This window comes from Macrobrachium rosenbergii, chromosome 56 (assembly GCF_040412425.1).
Source record: "Macrobrachium rosenbergii isolate ZJJX-2024 chromosome 56, ASM4041242v1, whole genome shotgun sequence".
NCBI lineage: Eukaryota > Metazoa > Arthropoda > Malacostraca > Decapoda > Palaemonidae > Macrobrachium > Macrobrachium rosenbergii.
Window position 1 is genome coordinate 54,079,341 of NC_089796.1, and position 20,112 is coordinate 54,099,452.

A 20,112-nucleotide genomic window follows, 5' to 3' on the forward strand; every position below is an offset into this window, starting at 1 on the left:
GAGAGAGAGAGAGAGAGAGAGAGGCGTGATTCAAGAAGCGTTGTTGCCATTGCTTGAGTTATTTACTATCTCAAATAAAGGCAACAACGCTTCTTGAATCGCCTCTCTCTCTCTCTCTCTCTCTCTCTCTCTCTCTCTCTCTCTCTCTCTCAGTTCCTTGCCCTTCACCCTTTCCCGGTAATCTGTATCCCCGCACAGACATTATAGTAATGGATAAATGGGACAGTCACCACAGTAATACCTGGATAAAAGGGAGTGTCAGCACAGTAATACTTGGATAAATGGGACAGCCAGAACAATAATACCTGGATAAATGGGACAGTCACCACAGTAATACTTGGATAAATGGGACAGTCACCACAGTAATGTCTGGATAAAAGGGACAGTCAAACACAGTAACACCTGGATAAATGGGACAGTCAGAACAGTAATAGCTGGATCACTGGGACAGTCAGAACAGTAATACCTGGAGAAATGGACAGACACCACAGTAATACCTGGATAAAAGGGACAGTCAACACAGTAATATCTGAATAAATGGGTCAGTCACTGCAGTAATACCTGGATAAATGGGACAGTCAGAACAGTAATACCTGGATAAATGGGACAGTTACCAAGGTAATATCTGGATATATGGGATAGTCAGCACAGTTATATTTGGATAAAAGGGAAAGTTAGTACAGTAATACATGGATAAAAGGGACAGTCACCACAGTAATTAATACCTGGAACAATGGGATAGTTACCACAGTAATATCTGGATAGATGGGGCAGTTAGCACAGTTATATTTGGATAAAGGGGACGGTCAGAAACAGTAATTACTGGATAAAAGGAACAGTCAGCACAAGGAGGTGCAGGAAAATTTTTCTGAGTCCTTCAGAGTTTTCTTGGGCAGTGCTGGATTGGTCAGTTAGTAGAAATATTGAAAATGCTTTTCAGTCACAACAGTAATATCTGGATAAAAGGGACAGAAAGCACAGTAATACCTGGTTAAAGGTGACAGACAGCATAGTAATACCAGGATAAAAGAAACAGTCACCACAATAATACCCGGATAAAAGGGACAGTCACCACAGTAATACCGGGATAAAAGGGACAGACAGCACAGTAATACCTGGATAAAAGGGACAGTCGCCACAGTAATACCTGGATAACAGGGACAGACAGCATAGTAATACTTGGATAAAAGGGGCAGTCACCACAGTAATACTTGGATAAAGGGGACAGACAGCACAGTAATAAATGGATAAAAGAGACAGTCACCACAGTAATACTTGGATAAAAGGGACAGTCACCACAGTAATACCTGGATAAAAGGGACAGACAACACAGTGATACCTGGTTAAAGGGGACAGACATTACAGTAACACCTGGTTAAAGGGGGCAGACAGCATAGTAAAACCTGGGTAAAAGGGACAATCACCACAGTAATACCTGGATGAAAGGGACAGACTTGGTTAAAGGGATAGACAGTACAGTAATGTCTGGTTAAAGGTGTCAGACAGTACAGCAATACCTGGATAAAAGGGACAGTGACCACAGGATTACTTGGATGAAAGGAACACTCACCACAGTAATATGTGGATAAAAGGGACAGACAGAAAAGTAGTACCTTGATAAAAGGGACAGTCACCACAGTAATTTCTGGATTAAAGGGACAGTCATCACAGTAATACCTGGATAAAAGGGACATACCACACATTAATTCCTGGATAAAAGGGACAGTCACAACAGTAATACCTGTCAGTTCACCCACGATTGTTCGGAGGATTAACGTTCGTATGAAAAAAGTAGAACTGTCAGTCGGAGTCGGACTCTCTCCCCTCTCTCCCTTCTCCCTCCCCTCCCCTTCCCTCTTCCCTCTTCCTTCCCCTTCCCCCTCCCCTTTCCCCACCCTCTACACGTAGACTGTCATTCAGTTTTCCCGGGAAGCACCGGGTTGGTCAGCTAGTGTATATATGTATATATATATATATATATATATATATATATATATATATATATATATATATATATATATATATATATATATATATATATGTGTGTGTAAAGTATAATGTGCGCACACGTGTGTGTGTTTGCAGTCATGAATTTTGTATTTTACTGTATACTTGACGTCCTTCAACTCCTGTATCAGCGTAATGACAAAGTATGTATGTCTCAGATTTTGAAGTAAACCTGTCACAATCGGTTGTGCGTTACAAAATTGAAGTGTTGACTAGGTCGTTTTTTTTTTAGTTTTTCTTTGCCTGGTAGAAGTTTGAGTGAAACTACTATAAAAGCTTTAGAGACTGATTCCCGAAATGGAGGCAAATGACTTGAACGTGAAGAAGGAGTAAATAGACGACTTCACAGTCCTCCCGACCTTCTAGTTTTCTATTTGAATGGTGAAAAATATTGCAGACCAGTGCAGTCGTTTTCTCACATTCTTACTTACGCACATGCATTCATATGGGTACGTAAGGAAAATGCTCTTGCAGTTGCAGTCATGATTTATAGGTGCTTATTGAAGCTGGTTGAGCTTTGAGCGAATAGCATCCTTATGTATAGTACTATTTATGTTTTACTGTGTCATATATAATTCATAATAATTTGATTTAAAGCTGATTAAATTTTGTGCTTTGTTGTTTACCTAATTAATGATGTACTTGTTGTGTCATTAACTTCAAAAAAGTAGCCTTGGTGGTTTATCTCTAAACATTTTGAATATTTGTTTCTTCCTATGGGAGTACAAACACGTCGCGTTTCATATATGGATTCCTCTTTCTGTACATGTGCTGGACGGCTGTGTTCTGATTTCAGAGAACAGAAAAACACAGGTAGGCCTAGGACATAATGCCTTTCTCTCGTCAACCTACGCTCGCCGTTCGTCTTTCCGGCCACGATTGAATGTGAATACTTAATACAGTTCATGCAATTGCAACCTTTTTGTGCATTCAGTACGTGCTTGCTCTTTGTTCTGAATGCTGTTGTCATGAACGCCAAGCCTGATCCTCGTCGCAATACTGGGCGCGATAAACATGGTAGAAAGAACAGATATTTGCTTGTATGGCAGAACTGGAGGCCTTCAAAAATGGGAAAGGGATTTGGCTTGCCTACAAGGGGAGGGTGGGAGTATCCCTAGCCAAGCCGTGTGACTACAGTGAAGCGCTAATTGTGGCCAAAATAACCAAGATATTGAGGAAGCAGATGCTTGAACATGATACACAGTATAATGGGAGCTTAACAGTAGACACTACAAGAGAATCTGTGCCACCAATTTTGCTGAAATTTGTAAGTGTGCTGTAAAATGATGAGGATATAAAACCAAGCTTACATATGGATCATCATCTGCTGATTAGCTTCAGCACAATTTTTGTAATTCAGTTATTGGAAGACTCTAGCATCTTCAACAGTTGCCAGACATTCCAAGTCACAAAAACTTTCCTTTCCAATATACATTGGTCTCCTGGTCTTTGAAAAACAAGAAAATACCAATGAATTGATACACCTCATCAACATGGAATCAGCATCAGCTATGATAGGGTTCTGGAATTGACAAAAGTATGGGGAGAAGCAGCTGCAGCGAGGGTTGTGGAAGGAGAATTAGTTTTTCCCACTCCACTCAGAAAAGGGCTCTTTACAACTTGCACTGTTGACATTTTGAACCATAATTCAAGTGTCACAAGAGCGTCAACATCCCTCCATGGGACAGGCATGTCTGTATTTCAGCATCCAATCAGTGATAAGAAAGGTGAAGTCCAAAGTATAGCAAAGTGTAAAAAAAAAAAAAAAAATTACTTTCTCTTCCTGAATATAGACAAATGTACCACATGCCTACTTTATACATAAATATGCCCTCCCTTTATCCAGTGGAAGTCTAGAACACTAACAGGTTGTGCTATCTAAACACATTTCTCGTGAGTATGAATGGCTTGAGAAAGTAAGTCTGTTGGACAAGAGTGAAATGCTGTGTCCATATCTTGGGCACCACATCTTGCTTTTCATATGCAACAGGCACCCTTTTAAGTAAGTTTGTCATCAGTGTTGTCTCTTTTCCAAGAGTCAGCTCATTCAGTGAGAATGACGAAACATGCCGTGGATATTGCAAGATTAGTATCCATTTTCTCAGTCTCAGCCACACCCCAGTTCTAGCAGCTGATCAGGCACTATTGGCACCCTTTGCAGTATGGTAGCACAGCAGTCAAGTTGGAGGCTTGCTTTTACTGTAGAAATAACAGCATTCAAAATTCTTGATGATTGCTTGAGAGACAGTGGTTTGACTGGAGCTCTTGCAGAAGCAGAAATAGCTACTCCGGAAACAGCAGATTCATTTTCTCTACTCCACGTGTGAAGAGTACATGTTTAAGCCCATCAGGTAAAAACCTGCAGTTGATATCAGCTGCACAAAGCCACCTGTATGGCATATATCCAGGAAGCAGAAGAAGAAAGTGAGCCAAGTTTTGAAAGCAGAATCAGAAATTGAGAGTCAGTGTCCACTTTGGGAAGCTTGTGCTTCAGCTAAAACTGTTATAGTTTTCATTTACATCAGGTCGTGCTCGGAGTCAAAATTCAAATTGAACAGAGATGTGCTGCTCGAACTTATTCCTTTCTATTTAGCCCATGACCTTGCATCTATGTCCTGTGGCTTTCAGTCCAAAACGACACATATATTGAGTTCTCAAAGGGAACTTTCGCTGTTCATAAAACCACTCTGCTTTTTTTTCCTCAGTTCCTATAGAGCAAGCACATGAGCAGAATAATGATCATGTGAAAGGAGATGGAGCCATTGGCCATTTGAATATCCAGATGCTGTTAGAAGGTGGACAGTTGCTGGTCCTGAAGTAAGCCGCCTGATTGATGAGTTTGAGAATAGAAGTGATGCTGATGCAAAGTCTGAGGAAAGGCATCATGATGAAACTGAAAGTGTGCTGAAGAGGTTTATTGAAATGGTTGAGAACCTATGAAAAGTAATCAGAGAAATGTACAACCCTTTTGAGGGAGTTTCAGTGGCTGTGATTGTGTTGAACAGCAATGAAATTATGGACAGCAGAGTTAGTGAATCCTTGATATCCATGAAGAACCTTGGAAAGGCACAATTCACAAAATTTATTGAGAGACTTAAGACACCAAGCAGATTGTATGAGCCAGTACACAACATCAAAATTTTACTGTTCAGTAGCAAGGTGCCTGCTACAGTTGCTGCCTTTGCTAGAACAGCATGACGAAGAACCTGTCGCTGATGTTATGATAATGGATGGTGTAGCACTTGTAAATGTTCTGAGACCAACAAAAGGGGCTACATTTTTTGAGTCTTATGCAAAAGATGAATTCCTGTCCGAGGTAAAGAAGCACATACGGAAATACAAACAAGCATATGTTGTATTCAATGTACAGTACAGTATATAGGGCAGACAATACGAAAACACAAGCAAGGAAAAAAAAGAGCGATCAGCACTGCAAAAACTCCTGGAAATTAGGCCAGCTTTCTCAGGAATGACCAGAACAAAAGTGAACTTTTTGCATATTTGGCAGACATAATCGTTCAATTTCAAGCAGATGATACAACGTGCATTATTGTAACCAAAGGGGATGCTGCACTTTGAAGCAAAGCTGAACTGGACACTACTGACCTACAAGGCTGAACTCACAAAGAAGCAGGTACTAGGCTAGAGTCTTTTTGCCTGCTGTATATGCTACAAAGCATGAAGACATCTCAGTGCAATCATATACAATTCAAACACTGACGCTGTCATCACAGCAGTATCTAGTATGGACAACAGAAAGAGATGGCATTTCAGAGTTTAACCTTATGCTGCTAGTCTGTGTCCCTCCCTGCGCTAATACCCATTTATACACACACGAAACTAGTATTTATTTGATGATAGATTATGGCGTTCAGTGGCTGCTGCTAATCTGCCCACTTCTAGGTTTAGAAGACAGAGGATATAGTGAATCCTCAGCTGTAGGTGTCATGAAAGTGAAGCAGATGAAAAGGAATCTTTAAAACTGTATTGTGAATTGAAAGGAATGAATTGTTTGTGGGATTTTGTCTACTTCCTGGATTTCCTTTGAACAGCTAATTCCGCGTATAATCTGTTCCTTTACCATCAGACATTCTTTCATTCCGCTGAGTAATTTACAGAAAGAGGTGAACTTTTATTTATCTTTCTTCTTTTTCTGAAACTAGTGGTACTTGCTAATTAATGATCGTTTTATGTAATCTAAGGTCGTTCAGTGTTAATCTGGTCTCTGTTAGCAGGTAATGCTTAAAGCATAGTTTTAAGCCATGGTACATCAGTTATATAAGGGATTTTCTCTCTCTCGGTCTCATATTAATGTCGCTTTCCCATGTTTCATTGTCTTCATCAGTTGATTTGCCAGTGATTTTATATTTTTAGGGACGACATCAAATCATTGTTCGTGAAATCAATTATGGGTCACAAGTGTAATGATGTTAGGTGAAAAGAGGTGTACTCAGTGGAGGTATTATTATTTCTTCTAGAATGGATCCTTCTCTCACTTTATATGATTATGCTTTAGAGTAAACGTAATGCTTCTCTCTGTGTATTAACTATCACTTTTCTTTTACCGCAGGTATGGGTCTCTGGACTGCCATGGGGATCCTGGGGAATTATTTCCTTCGTCTTCAGTGAGTTTATTATTATAATCTATGTTGCGATATTTTCTTTTAAGCATATTTTGTGCAGTGCTTGGGTCAGTAGCTTGGATACGAATTTAGTTGTAAGCCAGGTAATTATTGCAGCAATCCTTGCATATATTGTTTTGGAACAATATATGTAAAGAATTTTGTAGAGATATTTATTTATGTATTTTAAATTCTTTGTCCAACTATACGTGTTCGTCACTTCAGTAAGAATGACCCTCCCTGACTACATAAGAATTGAACAGTACAATCTGGTTTTGTGAGAGAATATTCTATGGAATGAACACGCTCTGAATTTCAAATTATCAGGTGTTCGATTTCGTTAAGTTTTAACAGGATTCGTCATGATAAACAAAACTGGGCTCCACGTTCACTTTAGTTTAATTTGTTCAACAGATTCGTAACAAGACACCTGCATTCAAATCGCATTTATATATTCTTTATCCATTTACGTGGACCTTCATGTCCTGGCTATGTGCATTAGGTAATTCTCAGGAGGATTCTTTCCCACTGGTTTCATCATCGTTTTAGTTCCCGGGTGCAGTCTTCAAGGTTTGGTTGTAATTTTTCCTTTTCAATTTCTTCAATTGTAATTATTTACCATTATTATGGTTCCTGCCTGGATTTATCGTGAATGTTGAAGACAGTACTTCATTTTCTGTATGAGTTAGGTAAATTTATGTTTCATTGCTGCCATTGTGGTAAGAACTGTAACCTGTTCTTTGGAGTTTCACCGTTATAAAGCGTTAGAAACGCTACTATTTTAAAACACGTCTTTAAAGGTTCCTATTTATTGTGCCAACTCTGAGATTACCATTGTATAATTACACACAGTCAGGCGGACAACCACATATAGGAAGGGTTGCGGGGAGGGGTACCCATTGAGAGCGTTTGGATGTGTGTGTCGTTTAAGATAACCGTGCCTTTTGTCATGGTCTGTTGGTAAATATAACTTCAAAAATGTCGAGGATACCGGGAGAGACAATAGCCGCAAACTGAATTACATGGGCATTACAACTGTCATACCCATGACCTATACACCGCATAAATTTGCCTTTGTATACTGGTTTTTTATCACCACTAGATTGACGGGGTCGCTCTCAGGTGACCTTTGCTCTGCGACAGTATTACGTAAAAATTTGCGTCATGTCCTTATTGTACGAAATGTTCTAATTCCTTTCTTTTGCCTCCCGGAAAAGGAGACAGCCACAGTTGTCTCTTTCACTAGGCGAGGTAACTATATAACCATCAAGTGGTCAAAAATATTGATAATTACTGACGTTTTTGATGAAAGACTGTATCTTATTATGAAAAATATTATCTTGGATTTTGTAACAGTAACGGAAAATATTTTCCTTCCATGTAAGTAGTGCAGGTTTTGAAATTGGTAAGATTAAAACAAACCACAAATAATCGTGTACAGTTCAGAGGCCACTGACCCAATAGTGTTCCTGGAATTGGATTCAAGTGGCTTGTGCTTATTTCCCGGTAAACATTCTTCCCTTTTATAAGAGATCGTTTTGCCATGTTTAAGTAGACATTGATTTTGTGCGCTCTGCCTAGATGGCGATTCCCTGTTTCATTAATGTCCAGTAGTGGATAGGAAGGAAGCAACATCGTGGAACTTGTGAAGGGGAGAGTGGGAGAGGGTGAGACACGTGGAATGGGTTACCGGTAGATGTGGAGAAACGTAAGAGAAAGGAATTTTAGATTTTATTTAAGTGGAGAAAGCGAAAAACGAGTCGTGGATGCGTATCTGGGATGCATAAGTAAAAGGAGAATTTATGGGAAGTAATAGGAATGGGCCAGAGGCAGCAGCGTCGAAGCGAGTGGTTGTAGTAATGTATATGTGAATGGAAATCTCTTGAAATTCTAATATTGTTGGGTAACTGTCATTTCATGTGAAGAGTGTAACTTGCTCTATTGATTCGTGATCTAGTCTAAAATGTATGTTTATATGGCTTCTTTTTAAGTGCTGTAGATGCATATAAACTGAGCTAAATAAATGTATATATATATATATATATATATATATATATATATATATATATATATATATATATATATATATATATATATATATGTGTGTGTGTGTGTGTGTGTGTGTGTGTGTGTGTGTGTTGCTTGGGTGACTGAGTATTGCACAGCGGTGTGTCACTGGGTCCATGTCCTGTCTGCTTCTGTCCTTGTTGACCCCTGTTCAGCCTTATATGTCCTCTCTTCCCTGCTGGTGTTTGTCGCCCTGGGCAGTTCAGGTGTCCCTCTTCTTCAAGCAAGATTCCTGTTAGTTTCCACTGCAGGCAATTCACACGGTCACTGGGAAGCAAGGTTTTGCCGGGAAAAGAGGAGTCTTCGGTCAGCAGAGCCATAAAAACAGATTAAGATAGGCGCTTTTGGAGAGGCTTAGGAGGTTTAACGACTGAGGGTGCTGTGACCCTGACGAATCAGTTGTCAAATTTAATTAACAGGGAGTGTCTTAAGGTGTGTCTCCTTGGCTCTCTGTGTGGGCTTCATAACAAGGAAGCTTGGAGGGCTGTGAAGTAGTGATACTTTTAGCAGCTTCCCCTAAATGTAGACATTTTACACCTTTTTCGGGTGTGAATGTCTGCAAATCAGCCCGAATGCTTACAATTTACTAAGTTTGTCGTAGAGCCTTTGCAAAAACATGTTAGGATAATCTTATACTAAAGTATCTGCTTTTAAAAGTGATCAAGTTTGAAAGTTAGCATGCATGAGATAGTTATGCAGCACCTGCAATTTTAATTTTAGTTTTAATTTTAGTTTTTGTAATTTGAATATGAAACCGATTAATGATGTGAATTATACAACAGTGATTCTTAATGTATGTTAAACATAAAGACTCATGCATATAGACTAGGAAAGGTTTCTGCCTGCTAGGGTAGATACCAGACTTAGCTAAAAGGAGGTACAATTTCATACAAATCTAAGTGCCTTGTTGAGGTTCTGCATCATAGGTATTTGTGTGACTACTCAGTGAGTGCCACAATACTTTCCTAAGGGGTGGCACTGTGCCAGGTGTGGCACTAGTGTCACAAAGGCCTAGTGGCTCCGTAATATACAACTAAATTCCTTTTGGAAGGGTTTAGGTGTGCAGTGCAAGCAATTACATGGAAAGGAAAATCAGTGACTCATAGGGCCAGGAGATCTGGTGGCTGGCACTTGGCATTGGGCAAGGTGCGATAATGAGGTTATAAATGATTAAAGTTACAAGGAGAAAGTAATTTACAAGTTTACAAGGAGTGATAGTAAGGGAAGTAACTTGGCATCCTACTCTGCTTTGGGTGCCAAATTACTCAAAGTGGGGCACTGTGCCATATGGGCACGAGTGCCAGCGCAGCTTGCTGGCTCTATTAGGCTACCTGGATGTTCTACACTGCTGATTTTTCTGCCTTGAATTTCTCTTAGGTTGTTGGTTCGATGTTGTAAGAGTAGTCTGTGGAACCAAGTCCGGGGAAGGCGCTGGAGTACCACCTACTCCGGTTGTTGCGACAAGCAAAGCAAGGGTGATGCCAACAATTTCTACCATTTGCCATTGCAGTCCCTTGATCTCTGCAACCAGCTGAGATAATAGAGAATTATCCACCAGAATCATATCTTCTGAGGACTGGAAAAGAGAGGAAGTAGTTGTGAGCATGAGAGGTTTGCAATGACCAACTCAGGCACGGGTTGCAAGGCTGCATTGGGATCTCCTGAAGGAAGATCTATGGCGTACTCTGGCACTGGCGCTAAGGCAGGGCCAGGCACAGGAATTAAATTTGGAAATGGCTCAACGTTCAGGATGGACGGAGACTGGCACTACTCAGGGTGCTCAATTGGCACTGGCAGGGATTTTACATCAGGAGTGCCTGACGAAGTGTGAGGGGGTGCAGGGCCCCTGGGTGGCTTATAGGAGGGATGTGAATGGGGTTCCTGTCCAAGGAGGAGATCATAGCCTCCAGAAAGGTACTTAGCTACTGCAAGTGTGCAGGTCTTGGTTCTGTGGTGCCTGGTGACCCTCAAACGAACCTTTGGGAGAGTCAGTTTCACAAGATTGATACTCTCAGATGGTGATGTGTTTATGTTTCTCAATTTTAACCCCATAGGGGACCTTGTCTTCCCATATTAGGGAGATCTGCACGCCAGTTTCTTCAAATGCCTTGACCTGGTGTGTAGCATAGTGACCTCATGGAGGTGCCACAGATATAGGACCCTCGGCTTGAGAGCCTAAGATGGATAATTGGCAACCGCCAGTGCAATGGCGGGCCTAGTTGTCTTGCTAGGGCAGTCTCTCCAGATGGTGGAGTGCCCATAGATTCTGCATGTAGTGCAATTATCTTTGCTGAAATCCTTTTGAGGAGCTTGGGGAGATTGTTGATGTTGATTGGATTGAGCAGAGGGAGATGTTGCAGTGGCCCCCCCCCTTTAGATCGGCACTGGAATTCCAAGTACCTTTTCCTTTTGCAATGAGTGCATATAGGAAGTTTAGAAGAGGGCCCATTTTTTAGTTGGGCTGGCACTGAGATGTGACCAGGAGGAGTTACTTCCTTTCTAAGGTAAATGATCGACTGTCATTCAGAGTTTTCTCGGGCAGCGCTGGGTTAGTCAGCTAGTACTAGTATATATATATATATATATATATATATATATATATATATATATATATATATATATATATATATATATAATAAGTGAATGTAACCAAACTAGTAAACTTGTATGTACATAAACTTGTGCTCTATGGAAATCTGAACCGCTTGACTGATCCAGACAAAATTCATGCGATGACTTTGAGTCAGTCTATACCTCTTTTTCGCTTCAGGCAAGCTTCTCACGAATAAGGAAAAATTATTCAGTATTCTTTCCATTTTCTTTTTGTAGGTGATAGACTGTTTCCCCACCTCTCAGGAGTGTCTTAAGGATTGGATTACAAATTGACATACAGGGTTTTTATTGCTGCATGCAGATTTATAAATATTAAATGTGACGTCGTTGGGATGCTGAATTTCTATTGTGTGGTGGGTCTCATTCTCTTGCTTGTGGTTTGGGCAGCAGCATGGGCATTCCTGATGCTCAGTAGGATGTGTCTTATGCCGCGGCGTGCCGCAAATGGTGTGGGCAAGGGCATGATTCCTGTCTCTTGCTTGTATTCTTGATTTGCTTCGTTGTCAGTAGTTGTGTCCAAGGGTGTTCCGTCACTTGTGCCTTCCTTCAGATTCTCACAGATGTCTTTGGGTTTTATTGAAGAAGGGAGGATGAAGTCCGTGTTTAGCACAGGCCATTGTTGATTTATACTCACAGCTTCTGCTATTTGGAATCTGTGGAACTGAGTTTCTCAGTGCACAATCTCTGTGTTTTCTAATAATTCTTCTAGTGTCTGTTTACTGTCATCATTGTCCATGTAGTGTTGAAATATTGCCCCTTGGTTGCGGTGAGCTTGCAATCACCTAGATAGAGTGGTAGTGGTGCAACTAATATAGTAATTGCTGAATGCTTGACGAGTCCCTTCTGTACATTTAAATTTGGGTACTACATTGGTCCACTCCTAAGTCTGCCTGCAGGAGGCTGTGCTGTTTCACATTACGAGGGTGGTGACGAGGTTTAGGAGGCAGTAGGTATGTAAGGAAGTACCCTTGTCAGGGTTTGTAGGAGTCGTACCATTGGTAATTATTCTCTTCATGGCCTTGACTTCATCCTTGAACTGGCTGTGATATGCAGCTTTGTAATACAATATGATGTTTCTCAGTGAAGTAGGTATCGTCACTGGTGTGCTGGCATACACGTCCAACTGTTTTCAGATACAACTGTCAGTTAGATTGCTGTCATATCCGTTATTAGTTAGGAGCTGCCTAAAACATTGGAGCTGTGTGAGCAGCTTTCCACAAGGAACAGTGTGTTATTGCACATCTCATGTACAAAGGCTACCACAGCGTTTGTAAGTGTCGGGGCACTTTCTACAGGTATTAACCACAGACCCACGTTAGTGGCCTTTTGGTACATGGTAGTATTTTACCTGTCTCCTTTCTTCTCCACATTTACATCCAAGAAGGGGAATTGGCCTTCGACACCATGTTCAGTAGTGAAGTTTAGACTAGAGTTCCTCAAGTCATACTGTAAGCAGGTAACTTCTTCATCAGTATCGATGGCAATGTAGATCTCGTTTATTTATAAGGCATATATCTTCGATTTCGAATGGGAATTGAAGGTTCTTTCCTTGACATCTGCCCTGTACATATTGGAAAATAGGATGCCAAGGCGGGGGGGAGGGGATCCCATGGCGACACCATCTACCTGTTGAAAGAGGTCACCCCTATGTGAGAGGAAGGGGGTCTCCTTGGTGCAAATTGGGAGAAGACCTCGAAAGTCATCTTCTGGCATGTCAAGGGGCGTGGCATTCAAGTAGTAGACTCATTAAAATAATGTCAATGGTTTTGTTCGCTGGTACGTTCGTGAATAGACTTTTTATGTCCAAATATCGATGAACTCTACCGGGGAGTGATGGTCTTATTCAGAGTCTTGGCTATTTCATTAGTAGGAGAGTTAACTTGGGCAATTATAGGGCGCAACAGGTTGCTGGCCCTATGGGTCTTGATGGTACTGTAACAGTTCCCTGGCCCATAGTATCCAACAATTGCACTCAGTTCCATAGCTCTATTATTTGAATTTATCGTCTTAATGATCACATTCAAGTTTCTCTTTAGGCTTTAGGTAGGATCCTTGCTGAGGGGCTGGAATTTCCCAGGATCACTCAGGATGCCGTCCATTTTATCGTCATATTCTTCCTTCACATTTCTTGATGATATAGATGGTAGTCTTGTCACCTTTTCTGATGATGATGTCCGAATGTTCACAGAGCCGGCAGGCGGCTTCCTTCAGTTGAGGGGAGATAATCTTACTCCTATAACTTCCCTGTTGGGATTCGACTTCCCCAACGAGTTCCTCCTGGTTGGTACTAGAGAGGGTTACCTTTCCTTGGGCCTGGAGAGAGAGCAAGTCATTTATAGGGTTTCAGTTTCCATGCGCTTTGCTTCCTCATGAGGTCTATACCAGCCAGGTTAATATATCCGTTGGAAGGTTGCTCATTTCTAACGGGACCTTTATTCAATGACATTAATTTCTTCTGGATGATATTGGTAGTGACCCACTGATATCGTTTTGACTCCAGCAAGAAGCATTCGTGACTCTTGTTTCACAAATCCTCAAATTCTTTCCACACAGATTCCTTCTTGTTGGTGGCTGTGTGTAGTCTTCCTTCAGCTTCCCAGAGTTGTCCTTGAAGAGTGTTATAGTGTTGCAAACTAACCCCATGTTTTTCGAGTAGATGATCCCATCAGTGGCACAGATTGCACCCTATATTTTTGGAAATATTGCAGGTTGTAAGCTTCATAGCCATGGATCCAAATTCTTATCTGCAAACCACCTCCAAGAAGATGAAAACCCTTATACAGTATATATATATATATATATATATATATATATATATATATATATATATATATATATATATATGAATATGATGTTTGTATGTGCGTGTCTGTGTTTATACCAAATGCCCCGTTAATAGTAGATGACCTCTACCCCTGTGGCAACTGCAGTCATGCATTCACTCCTGTTGGTTGCAGGGAAAATAAAACAATAGCATTCTTTCTACTCTGCTTGATGTGAAAGTCATTACATGGCTGGGGCATTGGAGCTTGCAACCCCATGCCTTTACTGATATTGAAAGAAAAATCAGTAACAAAATCATGGATTTTGAATGTGAATGAATGGGGTGAACAAAAAGAAGAAATGTACCACTCTTGATTTGTTTTCCAAAATCCTGGAAGTAAAATAAAGTTTTATATTAGACAGTGGTACTGAAAATTTATTTTAAATTCATGTTGTCTCAAAACCGAAAGTTTTTGTAAGTTTTGTAAGCTGTTGATGAACGGTTTATCGGCTTTTCCTTGGAGACAAAGTTTTGAATTTTTGAATGATGTTTTATTGAAGTAAGACTGGCAACTCATTTTCATTGACTTTTATTGACTGACAGTTGAGCATCATTTGATTTCATGAACACACTGTATTAGTTGAAATCCTGTATCTCGTGTGTGGCTCCTATATTTGCTAGTTGAACTGTTCGTCATTGTGTTGAGAAGAAATTGGGATATCAGACCACAGTTTAATGGTGTAAAAGGTTGTCCTTGAATTTCTTGGTTTGTAGATATTACCACTCAAATTTTTTATAAGGAGTATCTCTAGGATGTTTCACGAATTATGCTTCAAGAGCTCACAAAGCATCTTTTTTTCATATACGAAAACAAATAAAAAATTAGCAAAATAATATATGAACTTTAGAGATGATACTGAGCTCAGAATTTATATTTCAAATTCTTTGATCTACTATAAGACCGTACCACCACGATAATGAGTAGAGCTTGCTCGAGAACAAAATCAGTCCAAAGGGTATTTCCTCAAAGAGACAATAAAAACTATTAATTATATATTACCATAAAGAAGCCGTAAAAATAAAAAGGAAACCCTACAGATTGAAGACAAAACTGTAGGGTAAGAAAAAAGTACATATTCCAAAAATAAACATTAGCCCAGCTAACTAGCACACCGAAGTAAAAGAGAAAGGAATTAGAGGGGGGGTTGGGACCGCACACATGTTAGCATGATATTAAGAGACAAAATAGGAGGGGAGCCTTAAACCTAATTAACAAATATTGACAAAATTATTACAACGGGAATATACATTTAACTTACAGAAAACCATCACCATATACACATACATATACATGTATATATTATGCACATTTTTATTTATATGTATACTCATATGCACACACACACATATATATATATATCTTTAATTCGCAAACCACAGTGGCTGATATTTTGTCGTCCCTTGTCAACACACAACGACGTGTCGTTTCCTTTTCCAAATCACTGATAAGCAGAAAAAGGAACACAACGTATCACAGGTCGTCTTCTATGAACAAAGTTTATAATAAAAAAGCAAACGGGGTCAGCGATCTTCCCCTTTTCTTGACCTCTAGGAGGCCCCTTAACGACTCCAGCGCGGCGGTTCAGCCGGCTGACAGCAAGGGCAGACGACGAAAGCGAGACTAGCCACAAAAATACGTAAGGTAGGGGTGGGTTTAACACGACCCCTTTCACAAACTGCTCATAAAAGGCCAGCAACAAGACTATTTAAAGGGATGGAAAGGTACAGCATCACCGAAAAAGCCACTGGCAGAAATACGTCGAGGGTTTCTTCAAGAACTGCAGCACACAGCCACAGGCCACCAGAAAGTAAAGTCGCTGAATCCTCTCTAAAAGGAGCCGCTAACTGTACTACTATTTACTCCTCAAAACGTTCCCATAACAAACGGGCAACGAACAGCCGAACCACCACCAAACAATATGAAAAGTTATGAACACATGGGTGATTTATCTATTAATAAACAAAACCCCTTTGAGGGGGGTAAAAAGACCGATGTCCTGCTTTCAAGAGACAAAAATAAATAAAACTGGACAAAACTAAGAAAAACTTGCTTTAATGGTTCTAAAACAAAAGCAACAAAAATAAAAATATGTATGTATATATATATATATATATATATATATATATATATATATATATATATATATATATATATATATATATATATATAGATATATATATAATATATACATACATACATACATACATACATACATACATACATACATACATACATACATACATACATACATACATACATACATATATATATGTGTGCTTTTTGGATTCAAAGAGCTCTATTTCGGATCGACTAGAAAGACTCTTGGACGTATTACCTTCAGCAAATGTTGATTTTCTTGTCCTTGAATCTTTTTCAGTCCTTGGCTACAAGATAAATGAATTTGAGTTAATTTCTTCATTAAGTTTTGCTGTTCCCCTCAAACTCTCCGAATTTAGTTTCTCTAAGATACCCAGTGAGATTAACAATGGGAAAATTCCTTTAGATTCCTGTGTACTCTAGCAACTTACAATAATCACTTTCTAAAAATGACTCAGACTAGTCATTTCGCTTTTATTTCAGAGTTTATGGTAAATATTTCTTAAAATCTTTCTTTACAATAGCAGCCAAGTTTTATTTTAAAAACTTAAGAGAACTTACATATCAAAATGAGGTTGAAGAAGTTGTAGACTTTGTTGCGAAATAAATGAGCTAAAACTTTAACAAGTGCACTAAACAAGGAAGGGGAAAGATTCTCAAAGACGGTCTTTGTGCCTGTGCAATGATCTTCGGATACCGGGAACCTACCAGTGGTCATATATTTATCTGGAAATATGGTAAAAATACCGCGGCCATGGATCCAGGTATTGAAGCCTAAAAATTATGGTTCAAACAAGGATGTGGGGATTTTACCGTCATCGTTTAAAAAAACAGCCAAGTCGCTGTATGTATCAAACATATTCAGGATTCCACAGCTTCAAGGAAACAAATAAATGTGGAACAGCTTCGCACACACACTCACACTTGTAACTTGCAATAGTGCAGCAGATTGCTGTAAAAACCGTTCAGATAGTGAAACAAGCATGAAATTTGGCACAAACAACCTAAGACTACGCTCTTTAGAAAAGATGTATTTTGCCATTCTGAAAGTTCCAAGATGGCGGCTATTTTTCAAAATGGCCGCCATCTATGTTGAGATTCACTGGTTTGGGAGCATCTATTGATGGAATATGCCAGTTTTTTTTTTAAACTCGACTTTAGGTTATAAAATGTTCCATACCACACATTTTATTGAAAACCTTACTAAATGAATTGTTCAAGATGGCATACAAAATGGTTGCCATAAAAGTTTTTTTTCTATCCACAGCGCCAGTAAGACATAGAGACCAACTGTTTTTATTTAATGGTATATTCATGTGATCAGACAGTTTAACTAATATGCTATTTTCAACTGAAATAGTAATGGTATGGTCACATACAACATTGTGTCTAAGACTGTAACCATAAAAGAAAAGAAGAGAAATACGGACTAAACGCAACCAATCTATGTATAGGTCTCTCAACCTACACCTTTGAAAAATTCGAGGATAAGAAGGTAGGCATAGCATGACACGTTGGATGCTCAGGGTTCAGATTATCTACTGAAGAGAGGGCAATATTTATCTAGACTTCACATTTGGCAAGTGCACAGAGCTGTGCAGGGAAGACCCAGCTTGTAGCACTTGCACCTTTCCCGACAGCCTGCTTTGCATCCACATTTGGTGTAAGCTGCTGGCAACTCTTGGCTGAGGGCGAGTTGGTTGTCCAGAGGACTTGCCATGCTTCACCAGACTTTTGCCATCCCCACTCAGCAGGGTTCTCTGGCTGTGGCTGACACTGGGTGGCCTGCCCCACACACAACCAGCCTGCCACGCAGCACGCTTGGTGTGTTGGAGGAGAGCTCCCCTGGTTGGTGGAATGGCCTCATATGCCCTTTTGTTTTCTGGCAAACATATCAAGTCTAGCCTCATCCACAGTGCCAGCAGTGCTGGATCTTTCATACATAAGTATGACAAACCTCCAGGACCTTCAGGTCACTCTCTTCCACTCTGAGAGGGTAGTGACTCAGTTTGGAGAACACAGTGGAGACCTCTGAAAGATGTTCCATGTCTGCCAGGCGGTCTTCTTGCCCTTGCTCCGGAAGGCTGACACTTATCACAGCCCAGAACGCATGGAAGAAGAGCATGCCATTCACCTTCTCCTGGCCCAGAGAGTTGCACAGGTCATGCACAGCAATCCAGCGCAGGCTCTGGCCTTGGCCAAATGCCATAATAGCTAAAACCTCAGCCCTAGATTGTGGAGAGTGGAGAAAGCACTGACTGCAACGACAAGAACATCTGTGTCATTTGCTTTAACTGGTGATGGTCTTGGCTCCATGTTCTGTGGCATATTTGGCATGGAGAAAGATATCGGGTGTCAGCTTCTCATGAGATAAACTTTTCCAGTCCCTGAAGACTAGTTCATGAGTGCTGAGGACAGCAGAATTTTCGTGGCAATGCCAACATTTGTAGCAGACATCTGGGCAACTTTGTTGCCAGGAACTGGAAACAACTCTGTCTTGTTGGCATCGTGTCTGGAAGGAAATTGCCGCAAGTTGGATGGAATTGTGTTCTGTGTCTGTCACCTTGCGCCTTCCTCCTTGATCCACGTTGGAGCCTGGTCTCAGCTTTGAGGCTGGATGTATTGTATACATCAAATACAAGATGTGATGATGTGTACTTGCTGCTGATAGATTGTATCACAGGAAAAGAAGTCGCAAAGTGCATAGCCCTCAAAGGTCTTTCCTTTCTTTGGTGGCAAGGCATGGACCAAAGCTGATCCATCTACAATGAGGACATCAGTCTTTGGTTCTTTGTCTTCAGTGTAACATGACTCTCCAGGACCGAGGTCAGCTGAGACTTCTGACATGTGTACAGCCTACCACCCTCACTAAGGGAAGCTGGGAATGTTTGATAAAAGTGCTGGAAGAATTCCTGCAGATCACATTCACGGCTCTGACAGGATATAAATAGCTTTTGAGAAAAAGCTGGCAATCCTCCTTCAGAAGTTTCTGCTTTGACTGTTCTACAGGAGCAGCTTTTGCCTGAAGAAGTCAGTTCTGTTCTTCTTTATTGGCTCATAGAAGGAGACTGCATTGTTTGCCAAAGAGTCTGAAAACTTTGAAATTTAGTGCGGCATTCTAAAAAGGTGTGTCTGTAGAAGTTCTGCTGAGCTGGGTTTAAAATGTCTTTGTTGTCAGTTGGAATACAGATCCTGGCTCTTCCTGAAAAGGACTTCCCAAGTTAAAGCCAATGACAGCTTGCTGACTGATCCAAGAATGTCTGCGCATGAGGTGTTTGTTCATGGTGTGTTGTCTGCTCATTAGACTCTTACTTTGAACCTCTGTTTCAGATAGCAGACACCAAGCGGATGATCTCTGGGCCAGCCACCATCCATCTTCTGAGTGCTGACGGATCTTCAGTCAGCCCAATGGCTCCGCCATCAGCCTATTTTATAAAGGCATTGGTCTGCTCATGAGCTTGGTCAAGAGCCATTGCTGAGAACTGGCGACTGGTCTTGTGCACAACAAAGTTGCCAGCCTTGAACTCCTTGTGCAACTCTGGGTGTGAACTCTCTAGGTAAAAGCATGTCCCTGAGGTGAATAGGCAGCCAACGAGCATAGTTTGTATTATTGTTGGAAAAGAAGTAGGGTATCAGCTCATGCAATGCCTGGCAGTAGAGGACAAAATTGGCCTCACGGAAGGACCTGATCAGTAGGAATATCACAAGTTCCATAGACAACACCATGTGCCAGAAGTGGAACTGTGGACTCTGCTGTCTTCGAAGGTCACACCACTCCCTCAAACTCTAATGCCTGCTCATTGTTGTTTGCTTTCTCAGCACAGTAGTCAGTGTATGCTGTCCTCAGGAGTTTGTACAAACTAGAGGTTGTAACCTGGTGC